We start from the raw sequence: 8,434 nt of genomic DNA on the forward strand, positions 1-8,434 counted from the left end.
AAGTTGGGAGAGCAATGGTTCTCATGTATATCCTATGTAATATTTTGAACAATGAAAATTTTGGTTGACAAAAAAAAATATTCAATATTAAGAGGGGAAAAGTAATTGAATGTTAAAAAAATATACAAAGTACTCCCAATAAATATAGTAAGAGTGAGATGTGTAATTCATTACTTATTAATAGAACATTAATTTGTGACATTTAAAAATATTCATAATAATAAAAAAAATTCAATGTGGGTCATCAATAAAATATATAATATACAAGTTTAAGTAATATTAAATTATGTTTAGAAATATATTAATAACACAAAGAAATATTTTAATGTGAACAATATAAACCAAAGATAAAATGTCTCAATGTACATGTTATGTAAAATATTTTATTGCAACTATGTATATATTATATATTGTCGAATATATATATATATATATATATATATATATATATATATATATATATATATATATAACAATTGAAAAAAATAAGTTTTTATGGTTAAAACTTTTGAAGTGGCTCACTATTTTACATTTTGGTCATTTTTTAAGTAATTTTTTAGTCGATCATCCCACAAATCGAACAAATAATTTTGGACTTACAAGTTTAAGTTATTTACTCTATATAACATTCAAAAATACAATTTAAATGATATATATATATATATATATATATATATATATATAGATATATATATATATATATATATATATATATATATATATATATATATATATATATATATATATATATATATATATATTTGTGAACTGCGTTAATTCTATTATCTACAAACATTTATAAAAGTACATAGCTTAGGGCCTCAGTCTGCCCCGAAGGGAAAACAGAGCTGAGGCACCTATACTTTTAAAAGACCAAAAGAAATCCAACTGGACTACAGGGAACAAGGACGAGAAGACTGCCCACCACGCAGGGTGGCAAGAACCACAAGACTAAAAGGGCAGCCGGAAAGGATAAATATCCACCTCGGCTCCCAAGAGAAGAAGAGACTAAAGCAGAGCTGAACAAACAGAACCAGAAGAAGAAGGGAGTCCGGTCCAAGCCAAAGAAACTACCCACCGAGGGTGGAATCACTTGGTCGACTTTTTTTCCCTTTCTTTTTGCCGACTTTGACCCAACCATTTGGACCTTGTTGGTCCAGAACAATTTGTAAAATGTGTTTGACTGGAGACGATAGCTCCTTGTCTGACTCCGAAGGAGATGACTCATGAGTTCATTTCTGAGAGATGGGAGGGCCTGATGCTTCCTCGAGACGCACTAGGGGAGAAACCTGTTCTGACATTTCTTCTACGACTTCCACATCTTCCTCCACGTCCTCTTCATCTGAGCTGGAAAAAGCATGCAATGGAGGAGGATCATGAGGTTTCCAGCTTTTAGATTTTGGCTTGGCTTTGGCTTTCTTTTTTTGGAAGGGAATTGTAGGACACGAACTATGAAGGTGCCCTGTGAGATGACAATTTCGGCATCGAAATGCTGTATTCTCGAAATCCAGGGGTTGAGACCAATGGAAATCACCTATTTTGAGAATGATCTGATCAGGAAGTCCTTTGCTTATGTCTCTTTCTGCGCAGATTCTGGTGTAGGTATAAATTCCTTTAAGCCCTCTTGAGGTATATGTTTCAAGGAAACGACCTAAGGAGTTGCCGATGGCTTCAAATACAACATAGCTCCATAAATGCGCCGGAAGGTTAGGGAGTCTAACCCAGATCGGGAGTTTGGTGATGACTGCTGTGGAAGGATCAAACTCTGGGAACCATGGAGTGAGGAACAGGCCCGCAGAATTCCAAAACCAAGGGCCTTTAGTTAAGACTCTTTGGTAATCATCACTGTCAACAAACACTGTTATAAAGAAGCCTTTAGAGCAGAAAAAAACCCTGCAATTGTTGGTCCAATTTGCATGAATCCATTGGTACAGATCTGTTGTATTGGGCCAAAGACCATTGAACCTGCAGATGATGCCAAACTCTGCATACATCTGGTGATGCTTATCCAACAAGGGATGTGCTAATTCAATGGAAGGAATATCATCCGACTTGTCCACTATGAAGGGTTTGGGAGCTTGAGCAGGAGGAGCTCTTTCCTTGGGCTTCTGAGAATGGACTGCATCTTTATAGGAAAATCCTGCAGCTGAAGAGAACTGTCCAACAGCACCCCCTCGCAGACGCATGGACAGGGTAATGGAGGCATTTCTTTGAATATTATAGCAGGACAGGGGGCACGTATCTTCCAATTGTTTACCTACATAAAGGAGACGCTGATAAATTGATGGAATCCCCGTCTTTTTTTCCAGGAGTAGCTTGATCTCCTGCACCAGGTCTGAAGCTCGCACCCAATGCAGCATTGACTTGCCGGAGATGGGTGCAATCAGAATCTGGAATGGGTCTGAAAATTCTGTTCTCTGCTGGCTACCGAAACCCTTTCCAGCGCTTGTCGTTTGAGCTGAAACAGAGAACAAGCCCTTGTTTGGGGTGGAATCTCGAAGGGGCGTTTTGTCAAACATATGTCCTGCATCCTCTTTAGTTCCATCAACACAGGGTAGCCGACGCTGGTACTGGGCGGCCAAGCTCCTGCTAGAATCGAAGCCCGCATTGAGAGCCACTCTCACCTCGTTCCCACTGACAAGGACTGCTCCAGAGCCAAGGCTCCTCAAATGCTGTAAAATCTTGAGATTATTGTTCGCTTTTACAACATAGCCAATAATGGAATCCAAACCCTGTTTGCTGTAGAGATAAAAGGGTCTCCTCTCCATCGTATCAATGACATCCTGCAATCACACGCCCTCGCAGTACATGAACCCGTCCCTGTTCTTACTGAAGCAGTGCTGGAATGTCCTAGACGACACCCCTTGCCGGCACTGCACAGAAAATTTCCGGATAATCTCGCCCCTACGTTGCGGGATCGAAACGCGGGAGGCAACCAAAGATTCGGAACTCCTAAAGGACTTTGCAGGGGCTTTGAACGGGTTTGAAAGAATGCTGCCATTTTCGGAAAGCTTCGATACTGGTGAAGCTGCAAATGTGGCCGCCATCGTAATAAAATACTCCAGAGCTCCCAGATTCTTCTTCCCATATATATATATATATATATATATATATATAGAGAGAGAGAGATATATAACTTAAACAATGGTTAATTACACATTGTATGTATATAGAAAGAAAGAATCACTACAGATTCATTAGGATATATCAAGGGATGAGAGGGATGCAATTTTCTTTACAAATTTTGCACTCTAAAAGAGGTTTTATTGAGGAGATTTAATCCCTCTCAGCCCATGCTAGATCCATACTTAAGATGGATATATAATGGTACTTAGTAATTTAAGAGTAGTCTAATAATCTATATTGGTTCAATATATATTTTTTCATCTACATCAATGCTTTAAAGTGCTAAAACAAATGTAGGAATCAAATTGCAAGGTCATTTTAATGACATGTTCTAGTGTGTAGCATTGGGGTCTCAAGGCTTTTGAAAACATAAGGTTTTGGGATAAAAAAAATCATGTTGCTGCTAAAACATTTGGTGTTGTTCTACATTTAGATACATTTCCAATGTTGTAATGATCACTCCATTCCGAGTTTGTATGCAAAAGTTATGCCTCCCACAATTGACCTATCATGTTGACCACCATTATATGAGAGAATGTCACGACGTTCCATTACTCATGCATATGGGGCTAGCCATGTGTGGAATTTCAAGAAAGTTTTGGAATGTCCAATCTAATAACTCTACTTCAAAGATACAGAGTTAATCCTCACACATGGTTGATTATTGAGCTATGTTAAACAATTAGCAACTCTAAGAAATAAAAATTTCATTTTATGCTATTGCATTTTATTCAATAATGGAGTAGAACAATAAAAGTGTTAAATTTTTATAGCAAACTTAAAAACCATAACCTTCAAATAACTCCATATAAAATATCTCTTTCTTTTCTACTTGCATTTTCCCACACCATAGAAAATACAATAAAGTAATTTTACCTTCTAGATTTTCTCCCATAAGAAATTTCTGAAGAAAAACATAGGTCTATTTTGAATGTGGTATATGTATTACTTTATATTTTCTATTCCTTGCATTCAAACTATTTCGTTTAATCAATCATATAATTTTTTTTTTTTTAAATTAACCCTTAGAGATTTCGATCTAGCCAATTCGTTAGGATGAATTGTTTCTTCAGATTATCCATGTGGCAGTTTATGGATAACCTAGTGAAAAAGTAAACTACATATATTTGTATATAATAATGGCGGATATCGACAATTAATTAAAAATCGACATTTATGTTAAAACGTTTTCACGCTATTTTCAAATTCCTTCTTAAAGGTAAGATTTCACTTTACAATTTATAATAATTCCGAACACTTAGTTTTCATTTCTGTCACTTCATTAAATTAAATTAAATTAAATTCGTTTATATTACTTCGTTCTAAATTAAATTCGTTTATATTACTTTTACATTATTTTTGGATGAATCCCTATTTGTGGAAAAGTACGTTCTTGCAGAACTTAAGGATGTTGGTACGGTTTCATCCTTATATTTGAAGTGAAAATATAGTAATTCACAAACTCTCTCTTTGATCAATTTGGGGGAATTTTGTGATTGGGAGCTATGAGAACAATTTTCGTTAAAGGAAATTCACCAACTTCCAAATTTATATGATATGCAATATATGCAATATATATATAGATAAGGGAAAATTGGTTAATACAATGTACATGATATAATCACGTACAATATTTATTATTTTAGGTCTAGGCTAATACACAATATCTAGCAGGACAATATTTGTTAAAGGCAAGGAAACCACTAAACTATATGGTGTTAATATAGTCCCGAAATATATATTTTCATTATTATTCATTTTGGCTAATACACAATATCTAGCAGGACAATATTTGTTAAAAGCAAGGAAACCACTAAACTATATGGTGTTAATATAGTCCTGAAATATATATTTTCATTATTATTCATTTTGACTAAGTAATTACGGTTTATTTTGCAAGTTTATTTGATATTAAATATTTACAGTGGATTTATTTTGCAGGATTATTTTGTAGATCTAATGATTTTGTATTGGGATTTTTTTTTTCAAAACAAAAAACATAGCTAATAGAAGCATATACATAATATATAAGCCAAAGAAATTGTTAGACCAACAGATTAATAATATATAAGGCAAAGAAATTGTTAGGTTAGCAAATTAACAAGGAACCATTCTACATACTGTGTAATGGAAGGAATGAACTCCAGAAGGCACGAGGCTTATCGATATATGGAAGCAAATGAGGGGGCAGTAGTGGTTCCCTTCCTCAGTTGGATGTTATTACAAAGAAGCTCACATACTTTGTTCATCATTTGAAGACAAAGGACAATTTATGATGTAAAGGTAATTCAAATGAATGCTCTAAGTACCCACCAAGCCTTTCTTTACAATCTTGTTATATTGAATCAATAAAAAAGAGCAGTTTAAATGATCGAACCAGTGACTGGTGTTGTGCAATAGAAAGGTAATCCTGTAGGTAGGCAGATAAACCCATAGGCGCCCAATTGAGAAAGAAGAGAAGGTTGCAACCCAGCCTGTATAGTTTATGGAATGTTGCCATTCATTTATTTGGCAAAGGATAGCACTAATGAAGAGCGAGAAAATTATATCTCAGCTATGGGGATCACACTATATGCGGAATTATTATGACATGATCTTGGTGTGGCACATTTAACTTCCTGCAGTGGACTTACAAGCTCATCTGATGGATCATAATCCCCCATTTCATATGCACTCAAGTAATTTCCATCCTCTACTAGCACAATTTCATATGCACTTAAGTAATTGCCATCCTCTGCTAGCACAATATCAAATGCACTCTTCCATGTACCTTTCATAATGGAATGAACAGTGAGAACATTAACTGATTGAATGAGAAATGAAGAGTGAGAAAATTAACTTATCGAATCAGAAATGAGAATAGCAGGTTTTTCTTTTGATTTTTGGTTGTTTCCCTTCCGATTTTTGTTGTGTTCGAGCCTCGGGATGGATTGTTAATGGATCCAAGGTTGACTTAGGCTTAAAGCATGTTGTCCAGATGGCAGAGCAGAAAGTGGAACTTGGCACACTGATTCGAGAGGTGGATCATTGTTTCCAATAACTTTCCCATTATTCAGCCTAGTAAGTATGTCTATGTCAAAGGCGTGGTTCATTTAATGATAAAATTCAGTCGACACAATGGGAAAACTCAAGCTCGAGAGGGGGCACATGGGTTGCATGAAAGACCAACATGCCTCCTCAAATGTTTATTCACCTTTTTTTTTTTTTTTTAAATTATTCGCGTGCACATAAATTTCTTCTTCTAGAATTCCATTCAAGAAGGTTGATTTCACATCCATCTGATATACTTTCCATTTGTTCTGAGTTGTTGTGGCTAGAAATTCTCTTACAATATCTAATCTGGCTATCGAAGCAAATGTTTCTCCAAAATCTATTCCCGGTTACTGCGAGAATCCTTTTTCTACAAGTCTAGCTTTAAATCTGTCAATTTCACCTTTCTCATTCAACTTTTTCTTGTACACCCACTTTACACCAATGAGATTTTTGTCCTTTGGAAAATCAACCAAATCCCATGTATCATTTTTTTCAATAGCTTCAATTTCTTCATCCATGGCTTGCACCCAATTTTCATCTTTGATTGCTTCTTCAAATGAAGAAGGTTGAAATGACAACAATGCAAAATTTGAACTAACATCCAAATCATCATAAATATCTTTCAGACTTCTCATATTTCTCTTACCATTTCTTGATTCATCACCTGATTGATTGTTGTGAGAATCTCGATCTATTGATCTACTTGAAGATCCATTCTTCTCTAAAAACCTTGGATTCCTTATTGGTGTGTCTTTGTTTGGTGTCTTCACTTGTGATTATTGATACTCCTTTTGTGCTACATCATCTTCTTCCATCAGTGGCACTTGTGCATCAATTGTTTTGTCTACAGTTCCATTCCATGGCTCTTGTTCTTTGAACACATCTCTACTAATTATGGTCTTCCTTGTGACATGGTTATATAATTTGTAAGCTTTTGATTGCTCACTATACCCAGTAAATATGCATTTTTCACTTTTATCATCCATTTTTCCTCTTTGATCCTTAGGCACATGTGCATAAGCTACACATCCAAACACTCTGAGATGAGATACGATACAAGATATACCCGACCATGCTTGTTCTGGTGCTCTGTTCATCACACTCTTTGTAAGATATATGTTGATCATATAAATAGCACACGCAACCACTTCCGCCCAATACTCATTAGATAAGTTTTTTCCCTTCAACATTCTTCTTTCCATATTCATAATGGTTATGTCATTTCTCTCTACTACACCATTCTGTTGCAGTTTGTATCTGGTTGTAAATTGTCTTTTGATTCCATGTTGTTTGCAGTAATCATGGAATGCCTTTGAACCATATTCTCCACTATGATCTGAACTCAATACCTTGATTTGTTGATCACTTTGGTTCTCTGCTAAGGCTTTGAATTCTTTAACCTTGCAAAAGTTTCAAACTTCTACTTCAATAAGTAAACCAAGTCATTGTGCTATAGTCATCAATGAAAGTGAGGAAGTAACTACTTCCACCAATCGATTGTGTCCTTATAGGTCCACACAAGTCTATATGCACTAGCTCAAGAGGTTGCTTTGCTCGGTATGCAAATCCCTTTGGAAAAATTTCACGGTGTTACTTTCCCAAAATGCAACACTCACAAGTACTAGGAAGTTCTTTGATGGGAGGTAATCCTATGACCATCTGTTTCTGCTACAACAATCTTAAACCAGAAAAATGCAAGTGTCCAAATCGAAAGTGCCATAACCTATAATCATTAGAACATGAAACTATAAAAGAACTAACCTGATCACTGTAATTCATAACTAGAGGAAAGAGTATGTTCCTCGTCATCTGCACCTTCACTATCAGCTACCTGCTTGGGAGCTTATCATATATAACAAATTATTGACCTTGAAAGATAACTATGTATCCTTTCTGTGTCAATTGACCAACAGTTATCAAATAATGTTTGAGACTAGGAACATAATATAACTCTGATATTATCTTCGTATCCCCCTGCTTGGTCAGAATGCTGATCACTCATTTTCCAGCTACATCCATGGTCTTGTTAGTCCCCAAATTTACCTTTGTTTTCACAGATTGATCCAAATTTTCAACCAAATTCTTGTTTCTTGTCATGTGGTTACTAAAACCACGGTCCAATAGCCACACATTATCAGAAGGTTCATGCATGGTATGGAAAACTAGGAACATGGAGTTAGTACTCTCTGTAGTGATAATAGCTCTCTGGTTCCCTTGATCAACAATCTTCTTCCTACAATCACAAGCACAGTGACCAAATTTATTGCAATAATAA

This window comes from Pinus tabuliformis, chromosome 7 (genome assembly GCF_031772625.1).
Source record: "Pinus tabuliformis cultivar Carrire ecotype Pingquan chromosome 7, CPIR1, whole genome shotgun sequence".
Classification (NCBI taxonomy): Eukaryota; Viridiplantae; Streptophyta; class Pinopsida; order Pinales; family Pinaceae; genus Pinus; species Pinus tabuliformis.